Source organism: Lissotriton helveticus, chromosome 5_1 (genome assembly GCF_964261635.1).
Source record: "Lissotriton helveticus chromosome 5_1, aLisHel1.1, whole genome shotgun sequence".
NCBI classification, from domain to species: Eukaryota; Metazoa; Chordata; class Amphibia; order Caudata; family Salamandridae; genus Lissotriton; species Lissotriton helveticus.
Genome location: NC_136065.1, coordinates 1,502,652,280 through 1,502,667,836, shown reverse-complemented (window position 1 = coordinate 1,502,667,836; position 15,557 = coordinate 1,502,652,280).

The window sequence follows — 15,557 nt, the reverse complement described above, 5'->3', positions numbered from 1 at the left end:
TCTCTCTACACCCCTCTACCTACACCCCTCTCTCTACACCCCTCTCTCTTTACACCCCTCTCTCTACACCCCTCTCTCTACACCCCTCTCTCTACACCCCTCTATCTACACCCCTCTCTCTCGCTACCCCACTCTCGCTACCCCACTCTCTCTACACCCCTCTCTCTACATCCCCTCTCTCTTCACCCCCTCTCTCTAGACCCCCCTCTCTCCGCACCCCCCACTCTCTACACCCCTCTCTCTACACCCCCTCTCTAATCGCCCCCTCTCTCTACACCCCCCTCTCTCCGCACCCAGCTCTCTCTACACCTCTCTCTCTACGCCCCTCTCTCTACACTCCTCTCTACACCCCTCTCTACACCCCTCTCTAAACCCCTCTCTACATCCCTCTATACACCCCTCTCTACACCCCTCTCTACATCCCTCTCTACACCCCTCTTTACACCCCTCTCTACAACCCTCTCTCTACACCCCTCTCTCTACACCCCTCTCTCTACACCCCTCTCTCTCTCTACACCCCTCTCTCTACACCCCTCTCTCTACACCCCTCTCTCTCTACACCCCCTCTCTACACCCCCTCTCTACACTCGCCCTCTATCTATCTATCCTTCGCCCTCTAGCTATCTATTTATCGCCCTCACTCCATCGCCCTCACTATATCTATCTGTCTATCTATCGCCCTCACTCTGTCTATCTATCGCACTCACTCTATTGCCATCACTCTATCGATCGATCGCACTCACTCTATCTATCTATCGCCCTCACTCTATCTATCGCCCTCACTCTATCTATCTATCGCAACACCACAGCATCACTCAGGGGCACCACAACATCACTATGTGCTACAACAGGTTCACTGAACGACACAGCATCACTCGTTGCCATCCCCAACATCACTAAGCACCACCACAGCATCAACCTTCCAAGCCTGCAAATTCACCTGCCTCCGTACCTGCACCTCACCCGCCAAGCTGAACACCAACAGCAACCACCTCAAATGCATCCTGCTCAACACCCGCTCCGTCCACAGACACGCCGTCGAACTCTGGAACCTGCTCGACACAACATCACCAGACGTCGCCTTCCTCACGGAAACCTGGATGAACGCCTCCTCTGCTCCCGACATCGCCATTGCCATCCCGGAGGGATACAAGATCACCCGGAAGGCCCGCGTCAACCAGACTGGAGGAGGCATCGCCATCGTACACAAGAAAACCATCTGCATCACGACTAGCTCCGACGACACCTTCACCGCCGCCGAACATCTCTCACTTCCAGATACACACCGACCCCAGGACCACACTCAGAGGCACCCTTATCTACAGACCCCCGGGACCACGCACACAATTCAGCGAAGACATCACAGACTTCATCAGCCCGCACGCCCTCTCCTCCGCTGACTACATCCTCCTAGGGGACCTCAACTTCCACCTGGAGAACAACAAGGACAGCAACACCACCACCCTGCCGGACAACCTCGCAAACCTCGGCCTCAAACAACTGGTGAACACCCCCACCCACTACGCCGGACACACGCTCGACCCAGTCTTCTCTTCCAGCAAGCACATCTCCTTCAGCCACTCCACCGGACTTCACTGGACTGACCACAGCTGCGTCCACTTCAGCTTCAAAAGAACCACGACCCACCACCGCCCACAACAGATCCCTCGCAGGAACTGGAACAAGATCAGCGCCGACCAGCTCACCACCTCCCTCAGCCAGAACCCGCCCGCCAGTACCACGGACCCCAGCGAAGCAGGCATCAACCTCACGCAATGGATCACCAACTGCGCAAACGATCTCGCACCACTGAAGACACGGCAGCAAGAAAGCCCCCTGGTTCACCGATGAACTCAAGAACTCCAAGAAGAACTGCCGCACCCTCGAGGAAGCCTGGCGCAACGATCAAACCACAGACAACTGGACCGCCCTCAAGCACGCCACCCGCAAACACCACCAGCTGATCCACACAACCAAAAATACAGCATTCAAAGAACAACTCGACAACAACGCCCACAACAGCAAGGAACTCTTCAGCATCGTCAAAGAGCTCTCCAACCCCAGCGCCGGAAACAACAACATCACTCCCTCGCAAGACCTCTGCGACTCACTCGCCTCATTCTTCCACCGCAAGATCGCCGAAATACACAACAGCTTCGGCGCTCCAACCACGTACCCCACCACCATACCATCGCCCCCAAGACCACCCTCAGCGCCTGGACCCCGGTCAGCACAGAAGACACCACCCGCACGATGAACAGCATCCACTCCGGATCGCCAACCGACCCCTGCCCCCACCACATCTTCAACAAGGCCGACTCCATCATCGCACCCCAACTCAGAGACATCATCAACGCCTCCTTCAAAACCGCCACCTTCCCGGAAAGCTGGAAGCGCGCCGAGCTCAGCGCCCTCCTGAAGAAACCGACAGCGGACCCCATCGACCTCAAGAACTTCCGCCCCATCTCGCTCCTCCCCTTTCCTGCCAAAGTCATCGAGAAGACCGTCAACAGACAGCTTGCCGCCTTCCTTGAGACGAACGGATCCCTCGACCACTCGCAGTCCGGCTTCCGAGCCAACCACAGCACCAAGACCGCCCTCATCGCAGCCACTGACGACATCAGATCCCTGCTCGACAGCGGAGAAACAGCGGCCCTCATCCTCCTGGACCTCTCCGCGGCATTCGACACCGTCTGCCACCGCACCCTAGTGCAGCGCCTAAGCAACACCGGGATCCAAGAGAAGGCTCTGGAGTGGATCATCTCGTTCCTCGCCGGAAGAACCCAGAGAGTCCGCCTCCCCCCGTTCAGATCCAAGGCCACCGAAGTCACCTGCGGCGTACCACAAGGATCCTCCCTCAGCCCCACCCTCTTCAACGTATACATGAGCCCCCTCACAGCCATCGCACGCCAACACAACCTCATCATCATCTCCTACGCCGACGACACCCAGCTCATCCTCTCCCTCACCAACGACCCAGCCTCCGCCAGAACCAGCCTACACGAAGGGATGAAAGACGTCGCCGAGTGGATGAAGAACAGCCGCCTGAAACTGAACTCAGATAAGACGGAAGTTCTCATCCTGGGATCATCGCCCTCCGCCTGGGACGACTCCTGGTGGCCTCCTGCCCTGGGCACCACTCCCAAGCCAACGGACCACGCATGTAACCTGGGCTTCATCCTGGCCTCCTCCCTCTCGATGACCAGAAAAGTCAACGCGTCTCATCATCATGCTTCAAGACCCTGCGCATGCTCCGAAAGATCTTCCGATGGATCCCCACTGAAACCAGGAAGACGGTCACCCAGGCACTCGTCACCAGCCAGGTGGACTACGGGAACACCGTCTACGCCGGCACCACAGCCAAACTGCAAAAAAGACTCCAACGCATCCAGAACGCCGCCGCCTGACTCATCCTGGACATCCCCCGATACAGCCACATCTCCGGCCACCTGAGAGACCTGCACTGGCTCCCCGTCAGCAAGAGGATCACGTTCAGACTCCTCACCCACGCACACAAGGCCCTCCACGACCTGGGCCCCAAGTACCTCAACGACCGCCTGACCTTCTACACGCCCACCCGCCACCTACGGTCGACCAACCACGCCCTCGCCGCCGTTCCACGCATCCACCGAGCCACCACCGGTGGAAGATCCTTCTCCTACCTGGCAGCCAAGACATGGAACTCCCTCCCCATCCACCTCTGGCTAACCCAGGACCATCTCTCCTTCAGGAAGCAACTCAAGACCTGGCTCTTCGAGCAGTGGCGGTCCCCCCTCCCCCAGCGCCTTGAGACCCTTCCGGGTGAGTAGTGCACTATACAAATGCCATGATTGATTGATTGATTGAACCTGTGCAACCATTTAACAACAACTGGTTCAAATATGTTCTCTCAATGTTTCAAACTTTATTACAAATGTCACAAAAAGATGTTAATATTACACTTCTGTTCTTAGATTTTCCTCCCAGTAAAATACACTGAACATAATCTTCACAAAAGTTAATTACAAAAGCTTAAGCTATTGCCATTATACATTACAATAACTTTTATTTAAGTATTAATTATTTAAAAAAATTAAAAACCATTGTTATTTGTAATATCAATACATCTAAGTCACGTAAATACAAAACATGTTGCATTACAAATGCTATAGGTGTCACATTTTCAAAATGTAAACGTATTGGCATTGTAAATGACAAAGCTATTAATTTTGCTATTTTCATAACCAACACATAAATAAAAAAATTGTCATTTACAAGACCAATAGCTCAAACTTTCCTAATGCGAGACCTATTGCATTGCAAATGCTTGTTAAGGTTGCAGTCCTGTCAAGGTTATCTTGGTCAGAGATTTGCATTTTGCTTCCTCGCTGTGATGAATTTTTCCGCTGATCCACTGGAGTTCTCCTGCTGCTCCACCAGTTCATTTATTTATTTATTTATTTATGCGTTTTTATATAGCGCAGACTTCACCCGAAGGTGTCAGAGCGCTTCACAATAGGAACAGTACTGATACATGAGGAGAAAATTACAAGTGAACAAATTACAAAAGCAAACGTTAAGTTACATGAGGCAATAGTGACAATTGTGAGCAAACAAAATACAAGAGTTAGCAAAGGTACATTACAGGAGGAAAAAGTGACATGTGTGCAAGTTACAAAAGCATACAAAGTACAAGTAGAAAATAATAATACTGCAATAAATGGCAGACACTCAAGCACAAGAACAAACGTTACGTAGGTAATGGTGGCACTTGTGCAAGTATCTAATGCAAACAAAATGTAAGAGGTAGCAAACAGTGTGTTACAAGAGAAAAGTGACGTGTGCATGTTACAAAAGAGTACCAAACACAGGTAGAAGGGTAATACTGCAATAAATTACAGACTCTCAAACCACAAGAACACACTGAGAAGGCACTTCCATAGTCATGGACAATAGAATTTTCTATAATGAAAGGTCTTCCTTCAGATAATAGAGAGGGCGTGGATTAAATTTGGAAGTGTCTTTGATGGAGGAGAACTTTGAGGTCAGTTCTGAAGGCCTAGGAGGAGGAGGTGGTCCGGAGCTGAGGCGGAAGTGAGTTCCAGATTCTCACGGCGTTGCCTGAAAAGGATTGGGCCATCGATCTTTCCTTCTTGAAAATGGGAGGTTCAAGCAGAACATTTTCCGCATTTCGTGATGGTCTAGAGCCTCCTGAGAGTTTCAGTTTATTCGCCAGGTAGCGAGGAGAGGAGGAGTACAAGGCTTTGTGGGTGATGCAGGCAGTCTTGTAAATAGCTCTTGCCTCAATGGGAAGCCAGCGGAGGGTGGATAACATGGGTGTGTTGTGGTCGCTTCTTTTGGCCCCATAAATGAAAGGAGCTGCTGAATCGAGAACAGATTTAAGGGGGGGCATGTAGGATTTGGGGAGGCCAGTGAGAACAGAATTGCAGTAGTCCAGTCTGGAGAGAAGCAGCGATTGGACCAGGGTTTTAAGGTCATGCTCTGGGAAGAAGCGACGAATCCCCCAAAGAAGGCGCAGTTGGTATCAAGCAGACTTTGCAATTGAATTAAAGTGGGAGAGTAGATTGAGTTTTATGTCGAGTATGACACCAAGGGATTTTGCGCTGTTGACAATGATAGGTTTATTGTTCAGTAGATTCATCTGGTCCATCCATGATTGAACCGGGGGAGGAGAAAGTGAGGAGGAGAGGAGGAATTCAATTTTGGAGGGATTCAGAATCAGTTGATGAGTTGACATCCAGTTTTGAATGGAGTCGAGAGTAGAGCGAAGGATGGAGAGATCGTGAGTGGAGGCAACCTTGAGGTAGATTTGAGTGTCGTCTGCATAGAGATGATAGTGGATCCCGGATTTACTTAGGAGATTTCCCAGTGGTTCTAAATAGAGATTGAACAAGTATACAGCCTTAAGGAACACTTTGACCTACCGCCAAAGGAGATGAAAGACTATTAGCTATTTTGATTATTTGGGATCCATCAGAGAGGAAGGAAGCAAACCATTTAAGCACAGTGCCCTCCATGCCCATTCTCTGTTGGAGAGTGTTGAGGAGAGTGTTGTGATTGACAGTGTCAAAGGCTGCAGGAAGGTCAAGGAGAATTAGAAGACAAGACCCCCCCGAATCGAGTATCCGCAGCACGTCATCAATCACTTGCAGCAGGGCTGTTTCAGTATTGCAGTTTTGGATGAAGCCAGACTGAAAATTGTCAAGAAGATCATTGTCCTTGATATGATGAGAGAGTTGTTTTGCTACACATCTTTCTGTGATTTTCGCAAGAAAGGGTAGGTTAGTGATGGGGCAGAAGTTGTTGAGGTCATTCGCATCAGCAGTGGGTTTTCTAAGCAGAGGGTTGACCTGCCCTGTTTTGAAGGGGACAGGAAGGGAGCATTGACAGAGGAAGAGGTTGACCAGAGTGGTCCAATAGGGAAGAGAATGGGTATAGAAGTCAATGGCAATGGCACTAGGGATGGGGTCAAGAGAATGATTGGAGGGCTTTGTGTCGAGGATGCAGTTGAGGAGGGCATCTTCAGAGATGGGGGTCAAAGTTCTGGCAAATGGCTAAGGATTTGCGCTCCTCTGGAGGGGTAGAATGAAAGACCTGATCCACAAGTGATTTCACTTTTTCGTCAAAGAATATAGCGAAATCCGCTGCTTTCTTTGTGGAATCCTCCAACTTGGTGGTTGGGGGAGAGGAGTTAGGATTCAGCGTGTGTGAAAATATTCTTTCAATGCAAAAATGCAAACGTTCTTTCGATGTTTTCTAAGTCAGGGTAGCGGTGGATGGGGGAGGAGGCTGGGGTGGGGTTTGGGAGAGAGAGAAATCAAAGGCATACGATGTTAGTTTAAACTATCTTGCACTGGGGCACGACTTGCTCATACTTTTGACATTTAAAGAAACCTCCCTGGGGGTTTCAGCAAGGCCTGTGAGGAACAGAGGCCTGTTTCCTATTTATTTATTTATTTATTTATTTATTTATGCATTTTTATATAGTGCGGACTTTACCCGAAGGTGTCAGAGCGCTTTACAATAGGAGGCTTGCAAGTGTCTTCTCGGTACCCCAGTTTGCAAGGTATTGTGAGCAGAAATTGCAATATATTTCTGTTTCTGTACACATGCTATTTTGTTCTCGATGGAATAGGATGCATCCACTAAAATTGATGTGGGAAGAGGGGAGGGAAGCTTGAAGCGAATGTCTGCCCACCTTAGTAAGGTTACCAGCAAACCCTAGCGCTCCTGTGTTCAGCAGTTTTTAAAACAATCAAATCTGTTTAGGAAGGGACTGTGGCACTCCAGACCTCCGCCCTTCCTCGCTCTCACACACGTGCCTGCCATGGACTTTTCTTTTACAAATCAGCAATGTGTTGTCTTCAGTTGGAACAACTAATCCGGACCCGGTCTGCACTACAGCTCCCACAATACATCATGCAGGTAATTAAAATGAGCTGAGCAGCGCTGGTCACACCGAGTCACCTGGCAGGAAATATTGAAATGTTTCTTGTGAAGGCCTAACTATAGTAATTTGATTTATTCAGCCTCAGTGTATTGTGCAGTGCACTTGCCACCCAAGTGTGTTTGTGTTAATTAGCAGATGCCTTCTTGGCAGCGCACGATCAGGCCGTGGGTGCCAGTTGTAAAGTGTGTCACATTACTACACATTCAGTTACTCACTGTGCTAAAGTGACACAGGTCAGAACTCCATTTCCCCAGTGCAGGAAGAGAGTGTAAATCATGATCTACTATTACACTGACTTGGTATGCTATGAAAATGTGCTTTGATGGCACAGTCATGTTGCTCAAATGGGTGCAATTCCAGATATGTATGTTTCCCTCATCTTCACTGCTTGAGTTTGCTCATGAGAAAGTGTCACACATAGTCATTGAAATGTCACTCACAATTACACTGAAATTATGAACATATCACACATAGCAATCTGAAACCTTGGCACACCTATTGAGAGCAAGGTAATTTAAAGAAAATTGCAATGGGGCATGACATGCCCATACTTCTGTAGTGTAAAGAAACATCTCTGGGGGTTTCGGCAAGGCCCGTAGGAACAGAGCAAAGGAGAAAGAAACTCTGTGTGCCCAAATATAGACAACAAAAACCTGGAGCATGGCGGCGTCTCCTGTTCAAAGAGATTTTCATTTTTACATTATTACAAAAAATCTTATATCCAAATGGGAATCACCAATTCACTCTTAGGCAGCCACTTATTACCAGACAAAAGAACAACACAAGAGAGCAAAGACATTTTATTTTCAGGAAGTAAAGCAAGAGTGCCTCATGCTCACGGAATCTGTACACACAGCATAACTGCTATCAAAACTCTCTTGCCTTTTAGCTCTTCTATTTATGTGAGATTGGGTTCTTGGTGCTTGCGGTATTAAAGACTAAGTACCGTTCAAGACTGGATGTGGAGCACAACCTGAGGATGGCTGTCGCGAAAGTCCATCCACAGATTGACCGTCTATGTGGTGAAAAACAGGCACACCCGTCACATTAATATTGGTGGTGTTATAATCAATATACGTCATGTGTAAAATGAAGCATCCTAGTAAGAACAATTTGTGCACATTTTACCTTGTAAAAATTGTGTTTTGAGCTGTGTAATAAGCCTCTGTCATTTAACCACACCCACTAAACACTCTTATTTTGTTGAACATTATTTGCCGGACATGGCTGGTATATGTGGGTGGCGGTTGAATATGTAGTGTACCAGATTCCTGAAATTTCTGTCAGGTGGTGGGGCACCCGACATTTAAAAAAATTCAGCTGGCGGGCTCAACCTACAAAAGTTTCAAGACCTCTGCTCTAGGAGGAGGGTGCAACACAGAACCGTATCCATAGCCAGATATGGAGCTACAAATCTCTTCCCCAAGACCTGGTGTATGAACAGGCTGCCTAAAGACCTGTACACAACTTTGCACCATAGGGCAAATGTGTGTGATGTCCAGCATTGGATTTATACTTGAAGGGTACCCTTCGAAACAAACCTTTACACTTTACACACTTACAATGTGTGCTGGAAAGTACAGCACACATTACATGTGTGAAAAGCTAGGAGAAATTAAAAGATATTTCGTACTTATGGTCTGATTACAATGTTGGTCGGAAACTAAACTGCCCGACTCCCTGTCAGATTCGGTTCCAACTGACTCACTGCCAGCAGTTCCGCCCGACCGATTATGATCCTTCCGAACACCGTTTGGAAGGACTCCCATTGACTTCAATGGAAGCCATTGTTCCGACCATCAAAACAGGCTCCTATGGGGAAAATGGCTGTCTGCAGAACAAAATGCACCCTGTCACGGGCACCCCGTAGTACCTGCCACACTGTGCATGGTCAGTTTGCTGCCTAACATTTGGAGTGATCATAAAATCTTATCACTCACAATGCATGGAAACCCAGTCTATATCCCTGTTGGCAGATTGGCAAAGACAGGGCAGTACATATAAATGCCGTTAATGGAAGGATATCTTGGAATACCCATAATAAGGGCATCCAAGTGTCTGAAAGTGAAAGCATAAGCCCTGGATGTAGGGGTGTGAGAGTGCTGCAGAAACACCCCAAAAAAGCATGCTGGTGTTCAGAAGTTGAATGAGTAACAAAGATGTCTTTGAATATTGTTTTAATCTTGCCGCATTTGCAGTGAGATCAAAGTGAGAAGTGAATGTCAGGCTACTCTCCTGACAAATTGCTGCTTATCTTTCAAAATTGATATTGGTGTTTACTTTTCTTTGTCAGTAAAGTTAGAGGTTTCACAGTTAGAGGATGTTGTAAAGTGCAGTATTTGAAAATCTTGCTGAGGTGCAAAAAGCCTAAAAGGAAAGGTTGTAAAAGTCAGTTTTTCTAACACAGAACAACATTTAAATAACTCTAAATGAACTGTATAAATCTTTCTAAATATATCAGAATTTATGGAACCAGAAATTAAACAAATATTTTCTTATTCTGAAATGTGCTGGAAACAAAGGGTCAGATTTACAAGGATGTGCTGCACCGCGGCAACGCAAAACCTTTGGCTGCGTCAAGCTGCAGCACTTTCAAAGCACAGGAATGCAACATATTTACAATAATATGCACACAAACTGCTGCCATGTGCCGGCAAGAGCAGCATGGTGCAAGGATGCCTGAGTCATGGGGAGATTGTTTTTGTGCAGCAAGGGGCACCTTCCTGCACATAAACAATCACTACAGACATTTTCCTCTTTCAATGTGTGCTGTAGAATGCAGTTGGTGGAAAACCTTTGAAAAAGCACATTTGTGCTTTTCCAAAAGCACACACGCATGATTCAGGGGTGCAACAGGGTGTCAATGTGACACCCTGCCACCCTTGAATATGCACCCCCTATTTCCGATTCAGTATTTACCGATTTAGTAATTCCCATTCATTCCTATGGGCCTCAAGGCCCATAGGAATGAATGGGAATTACCGAATCGGTATTAACCGAATTTTACCGATTCGGTAAAATTTACCAAATTAATACCTACATACCATTTACCGATTCTGAAAAACCAAATCGGTAAAATTCGGTATTTTAGAATCGGTAAATTTGGATTACCTACATATTCCCCAATACTTCTTATGTGCTTTTTCCAGCGTGTTGCATGCTACAATTTTCCTTAGAAAAGTGTATGAGTTTACGATCTTCAACTTCTCTGGACCTAAACCCCAGTCATATTTACTAGTCTTCCCAGCATTTCTGCTTTTTAGAATTAATACCTTACTGTTTAAGATGTTGAACTTCAAGTAATGTAGGGTGGTATATTGTTGTAAAGACACCAGCCTATTAATCATGCCTTTGGGAGTTATGTCCAAAATTGCAATGTCACCCGTACACATCAAACAAGGGAAAGGATGACAACCCATCTTGGCAGCATCTCCTTTGTTAGATGTAAGGCAGTCAGGAAGGTCTGAAGCATATAACGATAAAAGTAATGGTGCCATCAGACAACTCTATTCCAGGCCATATTTCATTGGAATTATAGAGGACAATCCTCGATCCCCTGTAGTAGCAGCAGCGGACACCATGTGGAAGAGTGGAGGAAGACTATTAATGACAGGAGAATGTCGGGCATACCTAGCTCCTTTAGTTTTTTCCATAATGTCAGACTGTCCACCCTGTTGAAAGCTGTAGAATAATATATGAATTTTCCATATACATTAAGCCTCAGATTGAGGTATACTTTTCTGCTAGAAGATTCAACATATATGTTATGAAGGAGGAGAATATTCGGAGTGCCATTGTGATACATCGTCTTCCCTCAGAGAGGGGACTACAGCCTCACCTACATGGGATTCCCTTCTAGTACCTGGCTTACAAGAGACAATGGTCAATTTTGCACTGTGAGCCAATTCCTCTTGTGAGACTGTAGAATTTTCAAGAGGGAAAGAACTGATCAAATATTTAGACATATTCAATGTAGGCATGTGTGATTTTGGAAAATATGGCACCATATCAATCCCTCTAGCTATAAAACATTCATAATCATTCCTTATCAGGTAAACCATTACAGGCGAATTAAAGACAGTGTGTGAAGGAGAAGGCAACTTATGAAAAACATGTGCATGTAGATGTAAAATGCCACTGGTTCCCACTGAGCATAACTGAGACAAATGATAAAACCAAATGTCTCTCACATAAATTCACACTTTGCAGGGGAATTTAGGGGGTCTAGGCTTCTCTACGTCTTTTAATCAATTTCCAGCAGAAATTACTAATTGAGAGCCAAAGAGAGGGTCAGGCCTGATCATCATACAAAAGTGTGGATAATTTGGATGATTTGTACTGGCAAGGCCTTTGTCACATTTCCATTTTAGCTTTTCGATATAGTCAGCAAAAATTCAATGTCATGCAAGTTTCAGATGTACCGGACCAAAGATGTAGGATAATATGAACAAGAGTTCACCATCGAGCTTGACACCGAAGGATTACTGGAGCATAGAGATATGAGAGTGGAAACCCAAGAGTCAAAACAAAATGAACATTGTGGGCACATTTAAACACAGCCACTGACTCAATGTCTATAGAAAGAATTGGATGAAAAGAAAGGAAATGGCAGAGTCAAGCCATGCCACTAAAAAACTTATAGGTGGTACATATAATAAACTAACACAATAACAGTCAGTGATAGATACATTGTAATAAACAGCCAGTAGCAATGAAAAGCGAACACCCAGTCACTTATTTTACAAGACAGGTTTCAACTATGATTGAAGGTTTTAACTGCATTGCCATTCTGCACCACAATTAAGCAATTGTGCAGCAGAGGGTATTTCAGTACCTCCATCATTTACTGTCAAGAGCCCATCTGCTGGAATGGGTTCAAAACAAATGATAGTTGTGGATGAGTAAACAGTAGACAAGTTCCACAATTGCTCTATTGTGACATTCCCAGCAAATTTTATAAACCATGTTGGCAATACTGCAAATTTCTAAATGGTTACAATAACATGAAACTGGTTTTAGCCTGACATGCTAAGCTACTCTTGCTGGTGATAGCGCTCTTTACAAATGCACATTACAATATCTGAGGCTTTGGAACATCTCACATGTATGCCAAGCATTCATCTCTCAATCCACCAAGTAGCATGATCTATGAACAGGGTTGCATTAGATTTGTGCTCTGTGTGAAAAGGATATTTGAATGTGGTCTGTTCTGTGGATGCTGATATGTAGGGAGACACTTTTGTAAGCATATCACCAGCAACAGTCCCCAAGCAAATGAAATAATACAGTATGTTCTAGAGACTATGAAGATGCATGGTTGCCAGAGACCTGTGTGTGCAGCATATGCAGTGATCCAGCTACAGAGGGGAGATCTGAGTAGGCATACATATTATGGCAGCGTGTCATACCAAAAAAAGGCAAAATAATGAAAGCAAGGGAAATGCTGAGTTAATAACAGTGTTGAGGGATAATATCTCTGGCACTGTGATGATGGCAGAGATGTTCGCATGTAAAGGCACAAACAAAATTCTGCTCATATTATTCAGGCTGGAGATATAGTAGCAGCAGTTAAGTGCTAAGGAAGCTGAAAAGGAAACACATGTGCTATTGTGGACTTGCCGTAATTCCTTATTTCCATCCCTACAAAGCATGTTCAAAAAGTAAATTTCATTTGATATTCTTCTTTCTTGTACTGTACTGTTATGGTTCTAAACAACTAAACTACTGTGATGCTAGAAAAGAACTAAAGTTTTTGCCAGGCCCTATTGTAGATACCATGTGATGTCATAAAAAATGTGCCAAATTGTGTAGAAAAGAAAAGAAACTTTGAATAATCCAAAACATGCACTCAAAAGTTTGTGCTGCCAGCATTAAGAAAAGGAGCATCCAAGGAATCGTACGCAGTGTCATGTGACTATGTGCTCAATGACCCTTGCGGTTCTAGGTGGACTCAACAAGGAATTGCATAACTTGCTGGGAGGTGCTAAGATGTGGTTATTAACGGTTATGGCATAATGACAGTGCAGTATGTGATTGTATGCTGAGGAATAAAGACATACAATCCGGAGCTCCATGTGTGGCATGGGCCCTGGGAGGACACTACAACTGGTGATGATTAGGAGATCTGTGCTGCGAAGAAATGAGACTGCTCTTCCTGAGAGTTTGTAACAAACAGCAAATTGCTTGTACATACCACATGAGCCCAAGTCAATGAGAAGCAGTTAGACATTGGCATGTGTGGGGTCAAAGCCCCGCTCCAGCCCATATATGGCCCTAAAAGAAGTTGAAGACCGTGAGGAGGTGCACATTCAAAAAGCCCACCAATAAGGCAAAAGAAAAGATCTTGCACCACAGCATAACACAGAGCCACCATCAATGCAATGTGAAAGACTAGGCAGCCACAACCAGGTGTGATGCAGAAAGCTAAAGGCAGTGATGAGCAAGCGCAAGAGACAAAACCGTTACTTACTGTCAAGAAAGAAGATGTTGATTTACAACCTCTGATGGGGCTTGACAACCCAAGTAGAAGGACATAACAAACGCTTGTAGAAGGTACTCGCCCAGAAGAACAACTGGTGTAGCCTGAACAGCATATACTCTCGAAGGCAGTAGAAAAGAGTGTGAAATATGATGCATCTGTGTTTCTGAAATCCTCACTGCCATTCAACACCACTAAGAAGCAAAACATTGCCACCAGGTGGACTGGATAGATTGAGAAGTTCGATGACTTCATAGAAATCCTAGAAGTAGATGATAAGAAAATCATGAAATATTTAAAGAACTTTGCCGTGACAGAGTGAAAGAAGTGCAGAAGAAAATCTCACTGACTGATAAAATATTGTACAGTCAGGTCAATGAAGTATTGGAGACCAAGTTCATTCTGGTGCCGAATTTCAACTATGAAAGGTGCATTTTCAATCAGCGAGACAGCAAACTGGTGAAATGATAGATGAGTTTGTTGAAAGATTTGATATGCTTATTAAACACTGAAAGAATAGTCAATTTAATGATGAAGAGACCCCACGTCTCAGAGTCATTGATGGCTGTTTTTCAAACTCTTTCAGAAGACGCATGTTGAGAGTGACGCTCAGTCTAGTAAAAGTGCTAATGGCCACAAGAGCTGAGAAAAGAGCAAATCAACAAACCACTGAAATTTAAGCTGGAAGAGCAAAAAAGGAATCAGCGTTGGTCATGAAAAGCAATCAAAAGTACATGGTAGATTCATGTCAGTCGATGGCTCCAAAGAAGAAAAGGCAGTCTGTCTGACATGGGTTTTAGTTTCCTCATGAAGGCACAATTCCAGCCATTGGACAAACGTGCAAAAGTTGTTATAAAGAACACTACTACATAATGGTTTGTAAAGCAAAAGAGAAACTAACTAAATCACAGTGGAAAGATAAAAAGGTTGCAGAAGCATTCTCCCCATACCCACAAAGCCAAATTAGTCACGACAAGTAGAAAATCAACAAAGTTGATCATCGTCAAGTTTATCCTACAAAGGCTCGTCAACTTCAATGTCGAGCACCAGTGAAGAAGGTGGATGTGAGATGAAGGCATCAACCAAGGAATAACAGGCACATGTAGGTTTGGCTGCTTGAAAACAAGAACATATGACAAAGGCCAACCACCACACTAAACAACAGAATGCATATCGACATTGCCATAACATTGCAATAAAGGTCAACGGTTGCTCCATTAGCTTTATCATAGGTAGTGGTGCGTCCATTAACAGCATGCCGGTAGAAAAGTTCAACTGTCTGTCTCCTGTGCCAGGCCTCAACCTATAAAATAAAAAAAATATACCTGTGGGCTGCTTCTAAACCATTGCAGAGTCAAGGATCATTTATAGCGACAATGAAACACAAAACAGTATCAGTACAAGTGACAATTCACTTTCTTCGAGGAGCCTCCTCCAGTGCATGACTACGTAGGTTTGCCAAAGCTGCTGACATTGGACTTATATCTCATAATTCCAACCTCCATGCTCAATCTGAAGTTGTGAGACAATTTCCTGGCCTAGGCAGGTTCAAGTCAATGAATGTGCAACTTCATGTCAATTAGGATGTTTGCCTTGTTGCTCAGCAGCACCGCAATGTGGCTTTCCACT